This window comes from Prunus mume, linkage group LG5 (genome assembly GCF_029339155.1).
Source record: "Prunus mume cultivar Tortuosa linkage group LG5, ASM2933915v1, whole genome shotgun sequence".
Classification (NCBI taxonomy): Eukaryota; Viridiplantae; Streptophyta; class Magnoliopsida; order Rosales; family Rosaceae; genus Prunus; species Prunus mume.
The window spans coordinates 6785178-6809649 of record NC_142702.1 but is presented as its reverse complement, the minus strand read 5'-3'; the positions used below and the strand labels follow the sequence as shown (position 1 = coordinate 6809649).

Genomic DNA, 24472 nt, shown 5'->3' with positions numbered 1-24472 from the left:
TATAAATGAAAAATCATGATTTAACGGTTATTTTAACTCCGATTTTGATGATTTTTTACCGCTACACTCCTTGACCCAATATGATTACAATGATTGAATTTGATCTTCAATTTAAAATATTTACACTAGTGGATACCACAAAATCTTATGTCATATTTAATGAAAGTATAAATAAACTCTTCATTGTTAGTGAATATATTGTTTTGATGGCATACTCATTCTAAGAAACTAGTTTCAATGATCCAACCGTCAAACGTGTTTGTTTATACTTCGAGATCATATACGCCAAAAATCAGAAAAAATAAACATTCAGAGATCAAGTAACGGGACAAAAAATTTCGACGGTTATAAATGAAAAATCATGATTTAACGGTTATTTTAACTTCGATTTTGATGATTTTTTACCGCTACACTCCTTGATCCAATATGATTACAATGACTGAATTTGATCTTCAATTTAAAATATTTACACTAGTGGATACCACAAAATCTTATCTTATATTTAACGAAAGTATAAATAAACTCTTAATTGTTAGTGAATATATTGTTTTGATGGCATACGCATTCTAAGAAACTAGTTTCAACGATCCAACCATCAAACTTGTTTGTTTATTATACTTCGAGATCATCTACACAAAAAAAAAAAAAAAAAAACATTCAGAGATAAAGTAACGGGACAAAAAATTTCGACGGTTATAAATGAACAATCATGATTTAACGGTTATTATAATAAACCATCATCTTTACATATAATAGACGACCATTTTTTATAAAAAGGGTCTTCTTTATATATAATAGACGACCCTTTTTTTTTAAAAAAAATCGTCATTTTTACATATAATAGACGACCGTTTTTTTTATTTATAAAAAGCGTCATCTTTACATATAATAGACGACGGGTTTTTCGTTTTTTATAAAAAGCGTCATCTTTACATAAAATAGACGACGGTTTTATAAAATCGTCATCTTTACACATAATAGACCACGGTTTTTAAAAAAATCATCATCTTTACACATAATAGACGAAGGTTTTTATAAAAATCGTCATCTTTACATATAATAGACGACGGTTTTTTAATAAAAATCGTCATCTTTACATACAATAGACGACGGTTTTATAAAATCGCCATCCTTACATATAATAGACGACGGTTTTTATAAAAATCATCATCTTTACACATAATAGACGACGGTTTTTATAAAAATCGTCATCTTTACATATAATAGACGACGTTTTTATTTATAAAAAGCGTCATCTTTACATATAGTATGACGTATGATAACAAAATCAAAGAAATAAATTGATAAAAAAAATTCGTATTAAGACGACGATTTAAATATAAGGTATGACGTATAAAGGGAATAAATACGACGTTAAATTTTATAATACGTCGTTAAATGAAAAACAAACGTGGTGAGATTTAAAGATACCGTCGTAGAACTATACAAGAAAGACGTCAATATATTTTTATTTTCCGTCGTTGTACATTAATTTAATACGGCGATATTTTGTATTTTACCGCCGTGGATTTATTTGTAATTATATGGCGCCTTATACGAAAACTTGGTCGTGTTATTTTCTGCGTAAAAACGGCGGCTTTTTTTGAAATCGTCGTCTTTACTTTCTACGTCGGTCGATTCATAACTTCTGCCGTTCTTTATTTGCTTTGATTTTACACTGCGGAAATCCTGTTTCAAATAGACGTCGGTTTTTTAATTAGGTACGTCGTTGTTTATGAACAACCATTTGAATCTTCATTTTTTAGGTGTCTAAGGTGTTATTACACGGCGGTTTTATAGAACCGTCGTCTTTTAAGAAACGACGACAGTTTTCACTTAGACCGTCGTTTTTTTCTGGTCTTCTTTGTCACTTTTTGTAGTAATGCCTTTAGTTTAATGACCGACGTTGTTTGTCTTAACCTTGTATGTTTAATACGTCATCTGTGTTTCAAGAACCGACGTTGATTCCTTTTGTTAAACGGCGTTAGGTTTAATATAATCGATGTGGATATGAATTTTTTTTAATATAAATTGAGTTTTTTTCCATGATTTATTTCAGTTTTAGTTTCAATTAGGGTTACAACTTCTTCTTGCCCTCTGTCTCACCTCTTAGGAGGCAACTGTTTGGATGTTGGTGTGTGTGTATGTTTGTGTATTTGATTCACAAACATACACACATCACCAACGTTTAAAATTTTTTCTCTCTAAATGCAAATCTGTGGCCGCCGTCGTCAAATTTTAGAGGCAAATTTTTGGATGTTGATGTGTGTGTATTTGTGTCTCAATTGAGACACAAATACACATACATCATCAATCTCTAAAATATTATCTCTCTGAATGCAAATCTATCGCTGCTGTCGTCAAATTATAGGGGCAATTGTTTGATGTTGATGTGTGTGTGCGTTTGTGTATCTGAAAGACACGAACACACACACATCATCAACTTCCAAAAAATTGCCTTTCTAAATGCAAATCTCTAAAATATTGTCTTTCTGTGGTCCGATTATGATGAGGAACAGAGTTCCATCTGGTAAGATTTCGTAACTCTTGGGATCTCAGATATGATTATGACGGCTGTTTTCTAATAAACTGTTGTGGTTATTCTGAATTCTTGTCATTAAGTTGATCTATAGACGTAGGATAACAAAATCCAAGAAATAAATTTTTTTTTATAAAAAATTACTATTAAGACGACGGTTTAGATATAAGGTCGGACGTATAAAGTGAATAAATACGACGGTAATTTTAACTTCACGACGTATCTCTTGGATCTCAGAAAAATCTATTCTGTCAGCGGTTTTCTATATAAACCATTGTGGTTATTCTCAATTCTTGCCATTAAGTTGGTCTACCGTTGTAGGGTACCAAAATTCAAGAAATAATTAATAAAAAATAATTTAATTAAGACGACCGTTTATATATAAGGGTAGACGTATAAAGAAAATAAAGACGATGGTAATTTTAACTTCACGAAGTGGTAAATTTTATTATACGGCGTTAATTGAATAAACCAACGTGGTTAGAGTTACAGATACCGTCGTAGTATGGTACGAGAAATAAGTCGATAAATTTGTCTTTGCCGTCGTTGTACATTTATTTAAGATGGCGGTATTTTGTAATATACCGCCATGGATTCTTTTGAAATTATGTGACGCCGGATATGAAAACTTGGTCGTGGTTAATACGGAGTAAAAATGGCTGCTGTTTTTTTAAACCGTCGTCTTTACTTTCTACGTTGGTTGATTCATACCTTCTGCTGTTGTTTTTGGGCTCAGAGTTCACCTTGAGGAAAACCTTTTTCAATAAGACGTCGCTTTTTAAATTAGGTGTGTCGTTTTTTAAAAACAACCTTTGGAATCCCCATTTTTTAGGTGTTTAAGTTAATCTTACACGGCGGTTTTATAAACCCGTCGTCTTTTCAAACACAACGACAGTTTTCCATTAAACCATCATTTTTTTATGGTCGTCTTTTTCACTTTTTGTAGTAGTGTGAATTTTAAAAAAAACTAGTAAAGTATAACCACCACCCTCTTTTCCCATTTTGAAATATGGGATTGGAATATGAAATTCTATTGTATAAATATCGAATCAGACAATAGAAATATTAATTTGTTAGGTGGATCAAATTGACATATAATTTTGATTTTTTGAAGTAGCAAGATGCTCTAGTTGCTTTTTGTTCATGTGTCTACTATTACCATCTCCAGTAGGGTATTTATCCATCATTTTTGCTGGTTCATTCTTAAAAAAAAATTCATTTTTAAAATAATAATTAAATAATTCTACTACACATTTGACAACATAGCGGGGGTGTAGGGTGTGGAGTGTGAGGTTGATGAGTTTTTTATTTTTATTTTTTATGTTGTGTGTGTATTTAGGGGTAGTTTGGGAAGAAAATGAGGTTTTCTTAGAAATTGTGAAAATTTGAATTAGAAGTTGGGGTGAACTTAGAATATGAGGTGAACAAAGAAAAGTTCGTGATTTAAATAGAAAAACTCTTTTTTTATTGTATCATAAATGTTCATTTAGCCAATCATAATTCCAGTCCCTAAACTAAATTTAATAAAAATTATTCAATGTCATTAAGGGGTAAATGACAGTGTTTCCTCACACTCACCAGCATGCTTGAACTCCTGCACTTCCTTCAAGCCCACCCATGGCTTCACCCAAACTTTGGCTTCGTAAAGGTTCTTCTTTCTGGCATTGATGGTCTCGATCGTCAGATGGTCCAGAGTGCCAGCAACCACTTGCTCCTTCGCCTTCACCACCCTCACAAACTCAAGCAGAGCATTCTGCAAGAATTTCAATTAATTGCTTCATAATCTAATTGATTAAAATTCCAGCATAATATTGAAGAAATGGATTTCAAGGTAGGTGTGCCATAGTAGAGAGAAGGAGGAAGGGGGAATGGATTTCAAGGTGGGCAAGGTTGGTTGGAGCTAACGGTGACACATGGGATGGGGAAGGTGATCTATTTATTTTTTTCAATTTTAATTGTTTAAACGATATACGACTTTTGTTATAATGAATTTTTAATGTTTAAAATACCCTAGAAAATAGAAAGACTAAAATACCCTTAAAATATATGGACAATTGAATGGTGTTAAAGTCAGATGACCAATCAAGGATTTTGAAAATTAAAGTGACATTTCTCTTAAATTTTTCTTTAAGGTGACAAATTGAAACTGAGGTATAAGTTTAGGTGATATTTCTACAAATTGAAACTGAGGTATAATCATATAGCATTTGTCTTAAAATTGTATAGCGTTAGCAAGCAAAACATACATTCACTCATGGAAATAAGGAAGAGAAGGTATAAAATATTTCAGTGTCAATTTAGTTCCATGCACAACAATTTTAATCCCTACATTTTCTATTTCCTAAACATATACCCATCACTCTATAAATCTATGTGTAAAACCCAATTTCAAATTTAAATGACTAGTAGGATATAAGAGGTTGTAGTATTTCTATGTTTTTACATCATTGCCACCAAACTTCATATTTTATTTATAATTTATTTCAAGCATTTCATTAACTATCATAATTGTAATTAATATACTCCCTATTAATAGCATATCAACCACCCTATTTGTTTTAGTTGTCATTCCCTCTCACATCTCGCCCCCTAAAATTACAAAAAAAAAAAAAATAAATAAATAAATAAATCTGTAAATTACATATCCAATAATGTACCTATGAAATATAATATAAATATATACATATAAAATATAGGTATATTATTTACCAAAAAAAACAAAGTCAGTTACTTTGTAATTGCGTATATTTTTCATAATTAAAAATAGGTACACAATAATTTAAATAAAATATAGGTACATTATTTATCCACAGGTAAATTATTTTACAATACACCTGTAAATGTGTATAGGTACATTATTTGGAATAGATAATTATGTACACTTTTCATACTAGGTAAATTATGTTTTTCATAAAACAAACAAGTAATAGGTACATTATTTTTTCAACATAATTAGTATGTACAGTTTTATTCATAAACAATTATAAAGTGGATTATTAGTCATGTATAATTCATAAAAAGAAAATAACATAAACATTTTATTAAACAAACCGATTACCTAAATTTGAATTTATTATTAAATTTTTTTTAAAATGTTTCAAAATTAATTCCTACATCCATTACAACCAGTTGGAGATCTTTCCAAATTCAACATCTGTCATTATATACAATCCAATTAAAAACTGTTTTCATATTAATATACAAAATGCAATAATGGCTTAGTTGAGGGTATTTTTGGAATCTGAAAAGTACAATAAATCATATTTTATGCTTAATTAGGTAACTTGCTGAGTTGGATCCTAGTCATGGGTTTTTACTTATATAAATTGGGTATTATTTATAGGAACAAAAAGTGAAGGGTTTTAGGTACGGCAAATTGAATTTGAAGGGTGTAAACCAAATTTACTATAATTTTTAAGTGCAAATAAAATGTGAGTGCATGTTTATTTACTTTTAACGCTCAAAATTTTTAAGAGAGATGTTATGATGAGTTGTGCATGTAGCATTCTACTTTTAATATCCCAACTCCAAAGTGTCTTCTAATTTATTTGCTTAAGTGAAGGCATAACAAGGAAGATTTCATGGTAACAAGGAAGGGAAGGGTCATAACAATCTATAAAAACAGAACATGGAAATAATGGTAACATGGGCAGCTCATCCCATAGCTTAGACAACCTCAGAAGATTTCATATTGAACTTCAGTGACCGTTTGCTTGTCAAAATTCTTGAAACGAATATGCTATAATGTGTATAGACAAAGCTTTTGTTGGAAACAGCAATCAGTATCAAACTGGCTGTCCTTGAAGGATTCATAGATAAAGCTATAATCTTTCAATGCGGGACAAAAGGAAATTGAACTTCAACAATACGAGCTTTAACAGGTTTAAGTACACAATCCATGGCTGTCTTTGAAGGATTCATAGACAAAGGCCAACAAACTGGCTGCATATGGCATTACATAGAAAGTAACTTTCAACAACATCATCATCCGATAAAGTTTTCTTGCAAGAAAACCAAACGAAGACGTGCCCCCCAAGGGTTTAACATCAGTTTATCTCGTTTGAGAGGAAGAATTCTTCATCAACACAAAGAGAGCTTTTCCATGTGGTCAGATCAGAAGAAGGCCGCCCCTCGCAACACAAATGAACTATCTGCAGGACAAGATAGCTCTGATCGAAGAGCTAATAGAAAGCATGTAATAAGGATGTTAAGTTTATTGCTGTCGTTAAGTATCCCTTTAGTAAAAAACATGTGCCCCTTCCACTGCCGTCAAGGGACCTTGTAAATTATCAGAAAGATTACGATGGATGGTTCCGAGCAACGGTCTAGTGCATAGAATATAAACAAAGGTGCCAACTTTCAATTATAAAAAAGCAAACTTACTTTTCTTTTTTGATTTCAGTAAGGTCACTTGGCAAACTTCCCCACAATCACCTGCAAGATCATGTGATGATGGTCAATAATGAGTAATCCTGTAAGCTTCATAATACAAGGAACAGAGATTGGGAGAGAGTGGAGCAATACCTTGGAGAGATCTCGGCCCTATGTTTTCTGCTACAGCTTTCATTCTTTCACGAAATCTTCAACTTCAACACATCAGAGCATGCATTTCTCGAGTTTGTTGGAAGATGATAAGGTTATTCTACCATAAAAGAGCATGCAATGCGCTTATAGTTTTCTTCAGTTGTAAATTTAAATAGAATGTAAAATTGTTATTCCCTAAGAATCAACAAGTGAAAGAAGGAGGGCTTCCATTAGCAGCAGTTACCTTGAAATCTCAAAATACACAATCCATGCCAAATTGGGTCAAGTTGGGGTAGTTCCCATTGGGAATCTTACGCAGAGAGTCTAGAGATACAACAAAGAAAAAACTTCTAATGAAATGGAACTGTAGTTCGAATAATTGCAGCAAGCAAATCTTTCGGAAGTGAAAGGCACAGAAAAGGATAGACAGAATTTTACCTTCATGTGTTTTCTCATACTTTTGTTCCTCATCAGATTTTGAAAAGCCAGTGAGGATTTGAACTCGATTGCTTTCCATTTTCATTCATATCTCAGCTCAACAAGATGCTCCTAAGTTCAAGACATTAAGAATTGGATCGTTAGATTTGTCTTAGAATATGAACAAACTAATTTCTCTAGTTAACCCCACCTCGTGTAGCTTCTGAAAACTAATTTCCAAACAAGTATGTACAAGAAAATACACATGGAAGAGACTAATTGATATGCTAAAAAATTAAAAGGGAAACGGTGAAGGGGACGACACTGAAAGATGCATATTCAATTATCATATGTTATAATGAAGCATCAGATCTTCTGCAACGGTTCAGTTGCTTGTTAGAAATAATCAATGGCACGGCAATTAGGTAGATTTATGTGAATCCAATGGTGCTTTGTTTCGAATTTGAATTATAAACATCTAGTTGTGTAATACTTTCTTAAACTGGCCGAAACGTTTTTGAATTGGAAATGGCATCCATCATATATTTCCAATTCTTCAAGAGATAAGTAGTCCATGTTACAAGTACAGGGCCAGCCCTGAGATTTTAGTGCCCAAGGGCAAAGTCAAAAAGAAGGCCCTATAAATGGAAGACTACTTACAAGTAAAAATATTTGTTTTCATTTATACGTATGTATATAGAATGTAGACCTTTTACAACTAGTAACAAAAATTAGGCCTTCAAAAAATTTCATTTTACTTGTAAAAATGTTTAAAAAATTTATATATAAAGCAATGATTGAACACAAGAAAAAAAAAAATTGAAAGAGATTGGAAGAAAAATTTGACATTTTACAATCACGATTTAGGGATGGAAGGGGGCTCAAGGATAATTTCTTTGTTAAAGCTCTTTGTATTTCTTTTAAGATCAGCTCTGTCCCTGTTCTGTGGTGGATGAGTTCTTGTTCACTTCTGTGGTATTTTACTTTTTTTTTTTCGATAAAAAAATGTTTCTTCTAAATAAACAAGTCATTAATGAAGTGTGCAGCATTAATATTAATTGCATAAGGAACACTTATGTGATTCCCTAACAGGACGAAAATCATATAGTATTGTTCAAGACCAAGCATGGAGTTTCCTCAACGTCGTCTGTCCTAGAACTTGAGCTCTCACAGGTTATTCATACATATGTACACATTTTCATCCATCTCAAACGAAACTCATAAATGACGTTTGCAAGTTATGTTAGGAAACTCAAAGGAAAGGAATTTTATGATGAAAGATTACCTAATCATGAATGGACATGTGATGCTTGTTATGTTAGATTGAGAACATTTTTCCTTGCTAGAGCACCACCTGGAGAACATTTCCTTCCCCTTCTTTGCCGCAATTTGTTTGTAGAAAAACAAAAATCCATATACATTGGTAAACTCTCCTCGGGCAGTGACTTGAAAGAAACCTGCAAATGAAGAAACGTTTATGAGAAGGCTTAAGACAGACATAAGTTGTGATCAGCATGCTCTTGGATACCGATAAAATCAAATTTATCAAGTATAATAAATAAAATAAAATTTGCAATTTAAGGCAAGATTCTTTTCCAATATGTGTGATGTGGGGGATAAGGATAAGGCATAACTTAGAACAACCAAGACTTAACAGAGAAAAGGAGAGAGATGATAAACAAAGCTTAAACAAGGTTAATTCCCTAAGAAAATTTTGTAATTGCTGAATGGTCATTCTGCTCAACCAAAGACCGCCAGTTGATACTAAGAAAATATACATTAGTAAAGTGACAACGTTTATAACATACATGCAGTACCTGGGAAATTCCAAAGATAATTAATGGCATGAACCTATTAAAATTCCCAATGAATGATAAGTATCATTCTCACATCTTCAACAAGATGACAGCAATAATGTACTGCCGGTTTTATCTAACAGGTTATCCATAGACATTGAATACATTTTTATTATGAAAGAGTACCTAAAAATGTGGGACATTTGATGCCTATCTGTAGGAATGTGTCAATCTAGATATTCCAGGTGAACCTTTACCGTCTCCCCTCGTTGTGACAATTGTTTTTGTAGAAGAACAAAAGTCTATGAACAATGGTAAACCCTACCTTGCAAATGAAAAGCTTTCCAAGAGAAGGTGCTGTCCTGCAAAGTATTAATTATTCAGCATTTGAGACTTACTATAAGATATAAGTAGCGAAGAAATTGAGTAAATAGAAGGAGAGAATTTACTGGGCAAAATAATAATAGAAATTGGATTGAGTTTTCGTGGGTTTTTCTGGAAAATGATTCTGACAATGAGATGAAATATTAGAAGAAGCATTCGATGGGAATGCATGCAATTAGAAGAAGCATTCGATGCAACTGTAAAGGTTAATTGGATGCAAAATTGATGGCAAATTTGGGGCAATTCAACAAATTTGTGGACATAAAAATAGTTAAAAATGTGTATTTCAGTTTATTTGGATAGTGAATTTCAGTTTTTGTATTGAATTAGAAGAAAAGCAGTTAAAGCGGTTATTTGAAGTACATACCTGAGTTTGTTTGTCCCTATATGTGTGTGTGTGTGAGAGAGAGAGAGAGAGGTCATATCATCATATGATGACTTCATCATTTATCCAGATGCAAGGAATGTGAGATATGTTGTCCCAATGATCTTGTCCCGTCTTATTCTGATACCTTTTCTCCAGGTCAGAACATCTAAAGATCTTCAGATAAGAAAGAGATGGCGGCAGACCCTCTTCTGGCAGGAATTGGAGATTGTCACAACACCTAATTTCTAGCCTTTGAAGAGAAGTGAGGTGCTGAAGTGCCTCTCCTGGCAGGAATTCCAGACTGTCACACCTACTAATAAATAGTTCTTGAAGAGAAGTAAGGTGTGCAAGTCCCTTTCCATCCAAAGATTTCAGAGTTGAAAGTTCCTCAATGATGAGACTGCGAAGAGTGGTAGGGAGCAGCTGTTGCTTGAGCAATGTCTCCAAGATTTCATCACTTCCCCTGCCACCAATATGAAGGTATTTAAGGGAGACAAGTGCTTGCAAACCCCAGTTACAGTAGTCTCCCACTGATGAAGATGAAGCCCTCAGTCTCTCACAATTCTCAATCCTAAAATGTTGGAGGTTGGAAGGCAAACCCCCATCTTCTGCAATTGACTCCAGATTTTGAAGATTCCTTATCCACAATCTTTCAAGGGCTGTGAAGGTGTGAATGCGTTCAGGTAATGACTTCAACTTCTCGCATCTGCTGAATTCCAATTGAGTCAGGTTGGGAGTGGGCATTCCTCCCTGGGGAAAACACACCAGATTTGGACAGCCTAAGATATTTAAGTTATCAAGATGGCTGAGATTCTCAACCGCTCCTTCTTCTTCAATGAAGCAAAGCGATTCCAGATTCTCACAATACCCAATATTAAGTGTCGTCAATTTGGGAAAAATCCCGAACGACCTCATTGAATTACAGCTCTTATGTATAGTCAAATAGTCGAGTGATGTTAATTTGGCCAACATCTCATGAGGTAGGAAATCTAATCTCCTACAATTGATTATATAAAGTGATGTCAACGTAGTGGGTAGGCCATCATTAGGAAACGATGACAGGGTTGGACAATTCCAGAGAATCAGACGTTGAAGACGATTGATGTTGGGCAAGCATTGTATGTCATTAAAATTTTGAATCTTAAGTCGGGATAGGAGTTTTGTCTCTAGTAATGATAACAGACCTGTTTGGCATCCATCTTTGATTTCCAATTCTTGAAGAGAATTGTAGCTGAGACTAGTACTAGTACTAGTAGTAGCAGTGGCCCTTTGATCATGTAAAACTCCACACCCTTCCATGCAAAGTTTCTTCAAGCAAGGTAGATCACAAGGCAAGCTTCCTCTCAACTTTGGACACTTTTCTAGAGTTAGCTCCAGGAGACGAGGAAAGTCTGGACCTCCACTTCCACTTGGTACCCATTCCTTCCACTCTGCCATCTCCTTAAACTCCAGCCTCTCCAACGATTGAAATGGTTGAAATGGCTGACCATACAACTCAGGACCTAACGTCCTAAGAAATTTCATCTTACGTATGAAGAGCTCCTTAAGAGCAGGTAGCTGTCCAAGCGGTGGCAACTCAAAACAATAATGACAGCCTTCGAGGCGCATAACTTTTATTTTATTGAAGGCAGAGTCTCCCAACCAATTTGGGAAGCTGGTCCCGCCATAACGTTTGACGGTCAATTTCTCCAAATTCATGCAAGGTTGGAGCTTGTCAAGTACATCTCTCACTTTTGTGGAATCATCCGAGTCTTCATTGCCCCATTCGAACTCTAACTCCTTCATATCCTTCTTATTCTTCAAATTGGCTTGCACGGCATCCTTAGCATCAACTACATTTTGTAGTTTAAGTTTTCCTCCAAGATGCGGAAGCTCCCCCAATTCCCCAATGGTTGACCCAGTAGATTTCCCCACAACAAAAGCAGTCAACGTTCTCAAACTTTTTAGTCTACTCATTTGCGATGGCATCTCTGCAATTTTAGTTCCACTCACATCAAGATGATGCAAACTAATTAATTCCCACAGGTCTACAGGCAATTTAGCAAGAGACGCACAACCTCCCAGCATTAATTTATGTAAATTTATCAATTTTCTCAAGTCTGCAGGTAATTCAACGAGAGATGAACAATTTGACAATAGTAACGTCTGCAAATAGTACAAACTGCAAAGTACACTAGGTAACCTTTCAATTGCAGTACCAGAGAGATCCAAATAGCGCAAGTGAATAAGATTTTTAATAGAATCAGGTAGCTGAGTGACATTCCTATAACTTGACAATGATAACGCCCGTAAACATCTGTGTGACGACAACAAATCTTGTACAACCTTTTTACTTAGATAATAATTTTTATAAGAGTTATATGGATTTATAGAGGTAGGTAGGAAGGTCCGCAAACACTTAGCCCCCTTTAATTGCTCAAATTTAAGAGAAACATCATATTCTTCCCTAGCATATGACAAATGACGAACTCTTTCTACTTCATGTGATTCCCTCCCTTCCCACCTAGAACAAAATCCTTTAGACATGAACACAGCCAAGTCATTGATGAGATCATGCATAACGAAACTTGATTTCCCCGATGTTTGAAACAATGATCGGGATAACAGTTCATCAAAATATTCCTTACCCACTTCTTCCATGTTGTCTCCATTCTCCGCTTGGGGAATTAAACCTTCTGCCATCCAAAGAAAAACGACTTCTTCTACCTTGAATTCATAGTCTTTTGGAAAAATTGAACAATAAATAAAGCATCGCTTTAACTTAGCTGGAAGATAATGATAACTTAATCCTAGAGCAGGAAGAATGTCACTTTTGTCATAAGGTAACTCCCAAATGCTATTGTTTAGTACTCTGTTCCATACCTCGGAGTCTAGCCTGGAACGTAAAAAACCGCCAAGTGTTTGTGCAGCTAAAGGCAACCCATTGCACTTTCGTGCAATTTTCTTGCCGATTTCTTCCAAGCTTGGATATGCACTACAACTTACATTTCCAAATGCATGTTTTGCAAGTAATGACCAACAATCTTCATGCGACAATGGTTCCAAGGGTTGAGTGGGAACATTTTGCATGAAAGATGCTACATGTTTGTTTCGTGTTGTTACGATGACTTTACTTCCCCTTGCCCCTGACGTAAAGGGAGTTTGGAGGCAGTTCCAATCATTATATTTTTCATTCCAAAGGTCATCCAACACAAATAAAAATTTCTTCCCCCTAAGTTGTTCTCTTAGTTCAACTTGAAGCAAATTCAGATCTGTTGTATTGCAAGTTTTTGAAGTGACTGACTCAAGAAGAGTTTTAGTTACCCTGATAGCATCATAGTCTTCTGAAACACAAGCCCAAGCTTTAAGTGTAAAATGCTCTTTCACCTTATCATCATTGTAAAGCATGCGGGCAAGGGTTGTCTTGCCAACCCCGCCCATTCCAACAATGGTGATGAAGGACACATCCTCCTTGCTTGCATCATCAGAGAACAACACTTTTGATAAATTTTCTTTGACTTCTTCTCTACCATATATATAAGGTTCATGAACCAAGGAAGTTGTTGGAGTTCTTTGTAAAACCTTCCTCCCAACAACTTCTGTCAAACCAAGAGCACCTTTCAATTGTGCAAAGTCTTCTAATTTTCGTAACAACTCTTGTATCTTAACATTCATGCTTTGATAAAACTTATTACGAGAAGTAGGGAGGAAGTTCCGCACCTTGTTGGTTAATTTGTCGGCTGTTTGAACTTCACCTTCCAGCTTGCATCGCAAGGCTTCATAGTTGATCTCATCCAGCAAGTCCTCAGCATCAAAGACTGCGTGTTTGAGGTCATCAAGCCACTCTCTCACAGCTGGTTTCTCAATTTGTTTCTCCTCTGCATCATCGAGCACTGCGTTCAAGGTCAACAGCGTCCTCTTCAGTTTCATGAGGAGAGGTTGATCGAGTTTCTTGTGCCGAAATAAGTCGACGAACTTGGGTGAAGCAATTCTGTAACAAATCACCTGGATGGAAGCAGAAATAAAGGCCTCTCCGATCAAAGCTCCAGCCATTTTTCTCTTCTTTTCTTTGCAAGGGAATTGGATGAAGTAATATTCCAAGGTTCGCAGATAGCTCGGCTAGCACGACTTGGAAATACAGTTAAGGCAGTATGAAAGCTTTTTGTGGTTGAAATTATATATTATCTATTTAACAAGTACCGTTGGTTGGCTGTTTTGTCAGTGTTCGAGTTTTTTAGCGCAATTGATGATAATTTAAATTAAATTATAGTTAAAAATGTCTTTCTCTTGGGGACAAGTTTTTCAAACTTTTCTTTGCCCTCAAATTGGGAGGGTTCGTCAATACCATTATGAATTCAAATTGTGCAGGTGGGTTCTTGGGACCCACACGGCCTAAGGAATAATACTCCGGTGTGGACTGTTGGAGAGTGGAGGATGACAAGACAACAACCACAATTCAACGGTCCGCAAGTGGAACAGACTCGAATGCCATTAAACTCTTTGTGAATCTGCGGCTCTTAACATATTTCAATAGATAAGGTAGAGGGAAGAAAAGTGGGGGTTTATTCAATCCATAGAGCTCACAGATGCTTAATGACTTGTTTCATAAGACTATTATCATAGAGTTTTATACACTCTTTTGTTTATTTTATGAATAGTATTATCTTTTAATATTTATCAAAGTAGTGTATAACCAAAAGGAAATTACTTATAATATTTATCTTTTGTATATGATAACTCATGAGAACATACATGAAACCAAAAATGTAGCAAAAAAATAATTTGGTACCAGATTGATTATGTATTGATATCCACCACGGGGTATGTTTTTACTTGTGGTGGAGAACTGAATAGTTGAAGAGCGGTGCTACAATCTGTCATTGCTTTGTCTACTACCGAAGTAGAGTATATGGCCTTAATGGAGGCTTCTAAGGAAGTGTTATGGTTGACAAAATTGGCTAAAGAGTTCGGGATAGCTCAAGACTTGGTGGTGATACAAAGTAATAGTCAAAGTGCCATGTATTTAGTCAAGAATCAAGTGTTTCACAGAAGGGTCTAAGCATATTGATGTACGGTACCACCGGATAAAAGATTGGGGGAATGTTAAGGACATTGCAATAGAGAAGGTTCATATGGATGAGAATGCTTTGGATTGCTTGACCATTCCAATCACAGCTGAGAAGTTCAGACACTGTTTAAGCGTGCTCAATCTTGTTACATTGCTGAAGATTGAGGTGGAGCTCTTGAGAATTACTAGAACGGTTTCTAAGAGGTTTGAAGAGGTTCTAGGGTTCAATGATTTTCATAAGGTGTTTAATGCTTGCCAAGGTGGAGATTGTTGATGTTAGCTCACTTAAATATGCGGAAGGATTGAAGGAAACGGGCAGTCAAACGAGTCAAAGACGTATTGATTGGGCTCTGGCGATCGAGCAGGACAGAGAAGGTTTTCATCCAAGCACAGGTGCTTGAGCGCTTGCTCGAGCTGCGCAAGTGGTGCTCAGTGCTCGAGCGGGACACACAAATCCAGGTGTATCCCTGGCAAATCTGGACAAATTTTCTCTTAGTTTTGGGGTCCTTTAAATTTCCTATTCCTTGTATAATTGCACTAAAGCCCTATGACATATAAATAAGCACTTTAGCGTTAGGCTATTGTAACGTGAGAAAGCTAAGGAATCAAATTGGGTTTGAGCCAAAGGTGAAAGAAAAGAGAGCCAAATGAGTTCTTTCGTATTAGTGAATTTCTTGGGAATCACTAGAAGGACGTAGGCACAACGTTGAACATCTATAAATTATTGTATTCTTTGTGTGTGTGTGTGTTTACTGTTTGGTCTTGTGTGTATTTTATCTTTGCGTGACTTATGTATGTCCAAAAGGCCTAATTTGGCACGCCCAGTCCAAAACCAAAAAGCCCATGTCAATTTTGGACAACTACCAGCATTCTCTTTTTGATTGGGCCAAACACTTAGCACAACAGCCCATTTTTGAACAACATGGAACAAAGAAGAGTTGGTTTTTCTTTCAGAAAAAGCAAGGAAAAGACCTCCATAAAAACTGATTATTGATGGTTCTTCTCTGCCAGAAATGTATAACTTCCCCTTTTCTTTGACATTTAAAAATGAAAGATCTTGCTTTTAGAAAATCTGCCACCCATTATTTAAAGATTAGAAAACCCACTCTGGCATTTCCTATAAATATGAGAGGAGGTGAACAGATCAAAGGACAACCAAAAAACCAATCAAAAACAAAAACTCAAAATTATCATTTGATCTCAAAAACCTTCAAAACATCGAAGTAACCAAAAGCTCATTGAGCCACAAGAAACAAGTGAGTGACAATCCAGAAGCTCTAAAAAATAAGTTCAGTTTTAGAGAAATAGTTATTCAAAGCGAGATTTCTCTCATTACAAATTTGGTTTAGCATAAGCCAAATCGAGCAGAGTTAGAGTTTTACAAATATGAAAACCTCAACAAATTTGTGGAGAGCCCTGATCAAGCAAAACAGATACTACAGTGCAGTTCCAGCTTAGTAATCATCAAATCCAACCACTTGCCTTCCAGATGAAGAGGTCCCACTCGCCTGCTCAAAAGCCTTCCGGGCTTGAAATAAATTAAAGCTTTGCCAAACTCGAACGTTGGTATCGATTTACAGCTGAAACTTGATAGTTGAAGGTGTTGATAGTCCACCAAAGACAGATATACCCAGTCCACCGGATCGAAGCATTCATCCAGCAGAAACCAAGTCCAAAAGCTCTTTTGTCCTTTTTTAGAGTTCGTCTTCCTTTTTGAGCTTTGTAAAAGGTAGTTCAGTCTAAAATAGTTCACTCTCTTATCATTTATTCTGGCCAGAACTACCAATTTTGTACTGTGAAAAATTGTGAAGTCCTCACCAGTCTAAGGAAAGAAAAGAACTTACTTGGGAGATATTCCTCACCCAAATTCACAATCGCTTGTTTAGAATTCAGTAACTTGGGGCGCAAGTTATCTATATTTAGGAAGTCTGCTAGGATTTTCATTACTAGCAGTGGCATGCTAGCACACAAAAGAAAGTTGACTTGTTGACCAGTCAATGGTTTTCGTGACAATGGGGAACTTTACCCTACCATCACAAGAACAAATATAAAACGGGTGAACAGTATGATAATTGCATAGTCCATCAACGATAAAGTTTTAGAGTGTTTCGCATAATAATGAGAATCAATCTTGTGGCACAACACCTATACGGAAGCAGAGAGAAAAGCCTCTCCAACCAAAGCCATGTTTCGATTCTTTACAAAGGATTTGGAGATATAATACTACGTCTATTTTCAGTTTAATAGATATAATACTACGTGTCTTGATACATGGCAAGTGTCACATGGTATTACAGTACCATTGTATAATTTTTTCAGACATTAATCTCCTCCTATATCTACTCTCCCCTATGGAGGATTGTCCCAAGAATGCAGCTAAAACTTTCTTTTTGAAGCAAAAGGAAGTTCATTTGTTCTGAAAATGAATTCAATCCTAGACAGTTAGTCCTTAAAACTTAAGACATGAAAGAAGGGCTTGCTTTTTCAGCAGCTACCTTGAAATGTTGAATTGGGTAACGCATAGGTAGTCCCTAATGGGGAATGATATAAGTAGGAAGCACCAACATATTTTCAAGAAACAAAGGCTATAATTCAAGGCAAGACTATTTTCTAACCATATATTGGGCATATTGCATGAACCATAATTCCTTCGTTCATTGTACGACAGATTTTCAATTTCAGCGCAAATAGTTTCAAAGAAAATTTTGAAAAGCCTGCTCCTTCAATGGAAAGGACAAATGCAAAGCCAGCTCCCTCAAGAACTCAGCTTTGGGATTAAGAAAGGACAAATGCTGCTTGTTAACGCTCAACAATTTTCATAGAAATATTACGATCAATTGTGTGTGTGTCACTCTAATTTTAATGTCCTGACTCCTAAGTCTCTTCTAATTCGCTTAAGTGGAATCATAATAATGTGATAACAAGGAAGAAAACATTCATAACAATATATTAAAACTGAACAAGGAAATAACGGTAAAATGAGTGTTATCCTTAGTTTCTTCACAACTGACTCATCTACTTCTTTCCCTTGAACAAGTACGGTGAACTAGCCGGAACCAATCTTGTCGCATAGAAACTGCACGAAAGCAGAGAGAAAAGCCTCCCCAACCAAAGCCATGTTTCGAGTCTTTCCAAAGGATTCAGACAAGTCAACTTTCTTTCGTGTGCGAGAGTGCCACTGTTAGCAGTCAAGACCCTAATAGACTTATGAAAAATAGATAACTTGCACCTCAAGTTAATCACTTTAAACAAGTGATTGTGAATTTGGGTGAGAATATCTCCCAAGTAAGTTCTTTCCTTGCCCCAGACTGGTGAGAACTTCACAAATTTTTCATAGTAAAACTATTAGTTCTGGCCAAAATGAGTATTGAAACATAAATCAAACTGTTCCAAAAAAGAACTGCCTATTGCAAAATTTACAACAAAAGAAGACTGCCTATTGCATAAATCAAACTGTTTCAAAAAAGAACTGCCTATTGCATAATTTACAACAAAAGAAGACTGCCATGTCTGAAATGACAATGAACATTGGGCCTCGACTTGGTTCGCCGCCTGTGATTCAGCTAGACTAGATGCTTCGCGGCTGGATTCGGATGTCAGCACCTTCAACTGATGAGGTTCAGCTGGAAATCAATACCAATGTTGAGATTGGCAGAGCTTCAATCTATTTTAGTCATGGAGAGGCTTGTTGGATGGGCGAATCGGGATTTCTTCACCGATTGGATTCGAAGTGGTTGGATTGACGATTTTTGTCCCAAAATTGTACTTTAGCACCTGTTCTGCTAATTGTGAATCACATACGACTTGTTCTGATGATTCTTAGACATCAAGGCCTTTATGAAAATTTGTTGAGGTTTTCATATTGTGAGAGACTTGAATTCGACTTGGTTGGTCCATGCTGAACCAAATTTGTAACGAGAGCAATCTCGTTCACTTTGTGAAATGCCCCCATGGGCTAAGTTGGAGTCAGATTCCTAAGTTCTGTCTATTTTGTCTAGGAGCTAAATGGATTTTCAAACCAAATGGTCTGATTGCCTTAGAGTCTGAAGGTCTTTCGAGATCATATGATCTTGTTTGAGTTTGTCAATCTGACTTGAGAGTTTTGTCTTGATCGAATTTTTTGGTTGTCTCTCTCTTGTTCACATTCCCTCATATTTATAGAGAAATCGCACGAGTGATTATTCCTTAATATCTAGAGGACAAATGGCTGAGATGATCCTCTGCTTTTAGCATCAAAAAGGGGTGGTGGTTTGTTTAACAAGAAAGACCCCATCAAGAGTCAATCTTCTTGATGATCAGTTTTGATCTTCTGACAACCAACTCTTCTATCTCTTGTTTACCTCTTGTAAAACTCCACTTGCCCTGATGTAATCATGAGCATAGTAAAGAAGCCTTAGCCTTCTTTTCTGGCATTAAATGGTTACAGGGAGTGGTTTTCCAATTAAACCTTCTACCAACTCCCCATTACGTCCTCTTGCCTGTTGAAATCTTGACTTTAGAGTCACGTGGCCTCCTTGTGAGAAAGATGTTCCTAGAAATCAGCTGACTTGATTTCTGAAAATGTGATCAACGGTGATGATCAAATTCTAAGCCTTATGGAGAGATTAGAAGCTGGGCCTTTGCATTTAAACCAATTAAAACTTATTTGCGCAGATTAAATCACCATTGATGGTAATTAATCTTTAATCTGTCGATTAATCCCATGCAATTGGTTCATAACAGTATGGGCCTCTAAAAACTATCTAGGCTGATTTCTCTTTTAATAAAACAAAGCCCAATCGCCTGCTTTTGACATGGGCCAAAAGTTAGTTGGACTGGCACGTGGAATTTAGGCCCAAATGATACCCCTTAAGTCCAATCGTTTTGAAAACGGTTTCAGACTTAAAGATTGGCCTATTAATGATGCGTGCCAATTTGCTCCATTAATTCTAGCCCAGGTCTGCCTATTTGTTTGGACTTCGTGGGGAAGTGGGCATTTAATGGCTAGTTACTCTGAGCAACCCCTCTCCTTTCATGATCTTCCTCCTGAGCTTTTATAAGAACTTATAAAAACTCCATTACTGTTCATTCGAAAACCTAACTCCAGCCTGCTTCTAAATATTCCCAGAAAACCTCTGCTCCTTCTTCGATCATCTTCAACTCTCCTTTGTTTCAGCCCAAAAATAAAAAATGTCTTCTCCTAACCTCGTGCCGAAGGCTCTTCCTCCTCATTTCCTCCTGTGCATTTCTGGAGCATGTGTTGACCAACACGTGATCGAGATTCGGAGCAAGCTTCACCCGTACACTCTGAACATTTCTACTCCAGCGCATTCTGGATTATCTAGATTTGGCTGCAAGTATACTTCGCAGAACTGACATTTCCTAACATAGTTCTACCTGAAGATCAAGTCATGGCACTTCCTCTTATGTCGGCATAAGTGCCTAAGAGGTCAATCGAAGAATATTTTATATTCTTCAGGCACTACAGGAAAAGGTCTGTTGCTCAGTGGCAAATGGTGCTCAAGAAGCTATCCCTGGTTCTAACCTGGATACAGGTTGTTTGAGAAAGAGCTTGAAGATGAAGCGATTAGAATTGACTTCAGGAAGAAATTCCTTAGTGTGATGCTAACTCGAGATCTACCCATTGGTGAAGCCAAGGCTCCCAACTATCATCTGGGTGGAGAAGTCTATCAACCCAACTTCGTGCTAGGCAACTTGGTTGCCCTCACCATTCCACTAAAGTCCTATAGAGGCTGTAACTGGGGAACTTCCTGGAGAGATGCAGATGATTTAGATGTACACAAAGACTGCAGATGTGTAGTGAACAAGATCAACAATAGTGTGGATGCTCTCTATCCATCCTTGGAGTACAATTCCTGCAGTTCTGGCGAATTTGATGCTTAGTGGAAAGCCATATTTGCTAGTGTGTCTGATGCAAGTATTATTGTGAAGGTGCTTTTTGCCAATTGGGATGCTGGCATTGTCCAAGCAGAACCAAATGCCGAAAAGTTCATCGTGCAGATGCTCAAGGGTACAAACCCCCAAGTGATCGAAGGTAAATTGTCAATTCTGTCTTTTTACTTTGGGTTCTTGCATACTGGGAGGTGATCTCACTCTGTTCTGTCTATATTGTTTCAGATCCTTCCATAGCAAGCAACCTCAATGGGCAAGCTGTTCAAACTGGGCAAATGATTGGTGAATTCTGAACCCTATCTTCGTGCTAACTCATGGTTGGACTAATTTTCCTAACTTCAGCTCTCTGTACAGTTACCTCTGTTATTGCTACTGGGGACTAGAAGTAGAACTTGGGGAGGACACTAAAACGAAAATCTGGTATAAGAGAAAACCTCTTAGGCAACTCCTTCTGCCAGAAAGAACAAAAGAAAAGAGACTGCTCAAGCCCAAGATAGTGTTATCTAGCCTGAACCTCCAGGGAAATCTTTGTGAAATAAACTCTTGTTATTTCTTCTGGTCACATCTGATTTGAAAATTGATTATGCCCCGGGTGTTTTTGCAGTTGAAAGTCCTTCCCCTCCACCTACCAAGATGAAAAAACTTAGGAAATGGGCTATTGGGGAGACCATGAAGGGAATATTGTGGGAATGGTGTTGTGTAGAGATTTCTAAAAATTCTACAACCAAACTTTGAGAGTATAAATCACCTAACATGCCATATCTAATATGAAATCAAAGTAAGAGCAGAAGCATTAAATAAACCAGGGATTCATGCAAGTCTCATTTGGTCCCAATCTTTATAAGTCTATGAAAGTGTGCACCAAAGACTCTCTAAATCTTATTTGAGAGAAAGATAAGATGTTCATACCCTTGGATCGAATCTTGAAACCAATAATGGTGTTCAAATAAAGGAAGTGGTCCCTTTGTTGTTGGCTCTCCCTTTGATGTTGATTCTCCACCTTGTAGCTCTCCAAACAGGTATAAAGCTATGCACCTCCCCAAAGCTCTGCACAAAGGATTGAATGGGATGAGAGAATGAGTAGACAACAAGTGAAGAGTGGTGCTAGCACCTTCACTTGATGTGATAGATTTAAGGGGTTAGGGAGAGAGAGCTTGATAGGATTCCATAGCTACACACGTATAGGATCAAAAATGTCACGAGAGTGACAAAAATGCCCCTAAGCCCTAGTGTAGCCACGCCCCCACCCCTCCCTCTTTTGTGTGTCATCTTTTGCTATCTTAGTCCATCACATTAATACTATAATGTATCATATATGTGCCTAAGTCCATATGGTCAAATCCCTTTTGAATTTCCAAGTCATATGGGACCTTTAATTTTAAGTGTTATAACTTTAATTGAATAATTAAATTAATCTAATCAATTTAATTACTCTAATGACTTGACTAATTCAATCACTCATTTGTCTAATGAGTATTGGTCCCAGTCATCCTTAGTTGATCATGTCAAGTGTTGGGTCAACCGTTTGACCTTTGACTTTTGACTTTTAACTTTGACCTTTGAATTTCACATTGACTTTAACCAAGTCACAAAATCATTCATTCTCATCATAATTTCCCAATCGATTCCTTTTCAGTGTACGATCTTATAAGTTCTAATTAGCAAGGCAGTGGGTATGAATGATTTATTATGAATCAAGTTGAATTGTATTCCTTCATACAATTCTCTCTATTGGCGGAGGCTAATTATAATTAGTCATTACAGGGCTTCCACAAAACCATGAGTGACACCTACTATGAGATTACAATGCTACCCAAGCTAAAAAGAATTCATTTAGAGAACCCAGTCAGTTTGTGATTACAATGCAATTCGATCCTTCTCTAATTCAATACTCTATGTCATATTCTTGAGTATATGGTAAACTTGTGTCAAAATCCCTACTATGACATCTCTTGATTATATGATTCAATTTGATGAAATTGCAAACGTTCTTGTTTCAATTTCCATCCAATACTTTGGCCAAAGATTAACGAATCATATATTTAGAGTATTCTCTCTTCTTAATAAGAGCAGAGATTCTTTGTTGTACATTCACTTGTCTCTGCGTACACACTAAGAATCTTGAAGAACACATTTAGGTCACATCATTTTGATACTACCGTATAATGCTCTCAAAGAGAAACAACATATACACAAGACAACTGTGATGTCTCAGGTCTAAGGATTAATTTGCATTATCACAACTTAGAATTCTTTGTTTGACACTTGTGAGTAAGACTTCCATACAAAAATTATAGAGTCGATCACGTTCAATGGACTCCATCTTCTACAAAGCACCTACACCTCTGTCTCAGTGTCTCTACATGAATGACTTGAGACTAGTCATCCTCCCAATTAAGCAGACATAATGTGTACTAGTCTTTACGGGTCACCACTGTCCAATTGGTGATCCTATGACCAGTAACATTTTAGGATACGATATTTATATGTAAGGAAAGGTCTCGTGCATCTAACTTCTTTAGACCATTTTCCATTTATATCTTAATCCATGGACTTGTTACTTTGTGTACGTTATGTATCTAAAGCAACATTCTTGCCCTTTTACTATTGTATATTATTTTCTTAGAATTATCCATTTTATATTGGATTCTAGGGCATATATCCAATAGACTCGAAGAACCTGTAGTTGCTCCCCCAACAACTACAGAAACAGATGAGGAACTGTGAAAGGCCTTTGATGCCCTGGACAGAGAGAATGAAGTCTCCAAGGAAGATTAAGAAGAAAAAACTAAAGGAGCACAAGAAGAGGTAAGAGTTTCAATAGTGCTGAACACAAAACTGGTCTATACATGAAATGAAAATCCCTTGATCTGAATTCTGCTTCTTTGTAGAAGGAGATTCCTATTAAGGTGATAGCAGAAAGTGCCAAACTGGCCAAGAAACAACAAGATGCTTAAGGAGAAGAGCTCACCCGCTCAAAATTGGCCCTGTTCGATGATGTGGAAACATAAAATTATGCTATTGTCCCACCATCTGAGGTAGTTTCTCCTTTCTTCTCTCAATTTTGTTTAGCCTCTGCAAATTCATTAAATTAAAGTCTCTATCTTTCTAGGTTGAGAAGGACAGAATTGCTGAAGAATTAGCAGTGGTGACCAGCTCTTTCAAGCCTATGATCGTGGGTGTAAGTATTGTTGGGCCTAAGAATCACACTTCCTGATTTTAATTTGACACAGAAACTAACTGAAGCTAGTTTATGCAGATGCCCCTTCATTCTGTCCCAGGCTCATCAACCACACCTCCTATGCTGATCCAGAATTGGCAGAGTTTGAGGTTATGGACTTGGAAGCACAGTTGTTGAAGATTGAGAAATTGGGAGCAACCCCAAGCAAATCCAAGTCCAAGGCAGTGAATGAGCTGGATCTGGATGGGAATAAAGAAGCCATCGATTAGCTAATGAAAGATCTGGACCTGCTGCACAGGGAGAACATGGCTCCTAGACCTATCCT

General features: G+C 36.4%; 1 long non-coding RNA gene and 1 pseudogene across 3 annotated transcripts; both read right to left on the bottom strand.

Annotated features, from left to right (window-relative positions):
* Nucleotides 1–6300: 6300 nt before the first annotated feature.
* LOC107881972 (uncharacterized) lies at nt 6301–8132 on the bottom strand. Its single transcript, XR_016126947.1, has 5 exons — nt 7502–8132; nt 7308–7387; nt 7064–7181; nt 6923–6973; nt 6301–6720 (listed from the first exon to the last, which is right to left on the bottom strand). It is a non-coding gene; the product is annotated as an uncharacterized LOC107881972 (long non-coding RNA).
* A 755-nt stretch (nt 8133–8887) lies between these two features.
* On the bottom strand, nt 8888–14156 carry LOC103330785 (putative disease resistance RPP13-like protein 1 pseudogene; annotated as a pseudogene). 2 transcript variants are annotated; one of them, XR_016126946.1, is made up of 3 exons: nt 10028–14156; nt 9602–9638; nt 8888–8937 (listed from the first exon to the last, which is right to left on the bottom strand). The product of XR_016126946.1 is annotated as a putative disease resistance RPP13-like protein 1 pseudogene, transcript variant X2 (transcript). The 2 variants fall into 2 exon arrangements; XR_016126945.1 differs by lacking the exon at nt 8888–8937 and having other exon boundaries at nt 9469–9638.
* Between the last annotated feature and the right edge of the window lie 10316 nt (nt 14157–24472).